This window comes from Tenrec ecaudatus, chromosome X (genome assembly GCF_050624435.1).
Source record: "Tenrec ecaudatus isolate mTenEca1 chromosome X, mTenEca1.hap1, whole genome shotgun sequence".
Classification (NCBI taxonomy): Eukaryota; Metazoa; Chordata; class Mammalia; order Afrosoricida; family Tenrecidae; genus Tenrec; species Tenrec ecaudatus.
Window position 1 is genome coordinate 106,491,144 of NC_134548.1, and position 1,073 is coordinate 106,492,216.

A 1,073-nucleotide genomic window follows, 5' to 3' on the forward strand; every position below is an offset into this window, starting at 1 on the left:
TCAGAACACTTTCTGTTCCCCCCTACCCATCATTTTTGGCTCCCTGCCTCCTTCCCCCCCACCCCACACCTTCCCATTACATACATTGGACATATTGTCAGGAGAACCATTCCCTGAAGAAGGATATCATGTTTGGTAACATGGAAGGGCAGCAAAAATGAGTAAGCCCTTAAGGAGATGGATTGACACAGTGGACCCATCAAAGGGCTCAGGCCTAAGAACAATTATGAGGCTGGCAGAGGACCATGCTGTGTTTGGTTCTGTTGTGCATAGGGTTGGTATGAGTCAGATGTCACTTAACCAAAACAACAAGTTTTAAAAGATTGGATGTCCCAGGGACAAATACAAAAGTGCTTATTATAGAGTAAAATGAGAGTTGACTTTCATTTATGTTCAACATTGACCTGACTTTGCCTTAGAATTAAATACTTCCTAGGATACTGTGAATTAAAGCATATGTAGAAGATTCTGTGAAAGCAGAGGTAACCACTCCTTCTTTCCCTTGTCAATCCCTTACAAAACGAACTTCCGTCAGATGAATTTATTGATGGAAATTACTGGAGGAAGTGGAACTAGAAGAGAAAGACTATTTTTGTCCAGATTTCATTCACAAAAGGCTTCATAAAATTTTTTATTTCTAATAATGTCTTCAAATATTGTTTTAAGTTTAAGTACATTGTCTTTCAATAGATTGGCTTTTTAAAAAATATGGAATGATTCATGAATTTGTGTGTCATCCTTGCACAGGGGCCATGCTAATCTTCTCTGTATAATTCTAATTTTAGTATATGTGCTGCCAAAGCAAGCACAGCATTGACATTTTTATTATGAAAGTTTTAAAGTACATTAATGCCTGGAATCGGCTGGGATGCATTCTTGGTATAAAATTACTTCTTCATATAAAGCTCTTTCTCCTAAATATATGAGTGTCACTGGTTTTATTTCTCTATATATCCCAGCCTAACATAATAGCTATCTGAACGATTAGTTGTTCGAATTCACCATAAGGCACCTAGGAGACCTGGTGATATACTTTCAAAAGGTCACTTCCTTGAAAATCTTATGGACAACAA

At 37.3% G+C, this 1,073-nt stretch overlaps 1 non-coding gene across 1 annotated transcript; it reads right to left on the reverse strand.

The window, feature by feature from the left end:
* Window positions 1-702: 702 nt before the first annotated feature.
* LOC142435202 (U6 spliceosomal RNA) lies at window positions 703-809 on the reverse strand. Its single transcript, XR_012781306.1, has one exon. It is a non-coding gene; the product is annotated as a U6 spliceosomal RNA (small nuclear RNA).
* Window positions 810-1,073: the final 264 nt, after the last annotated feature.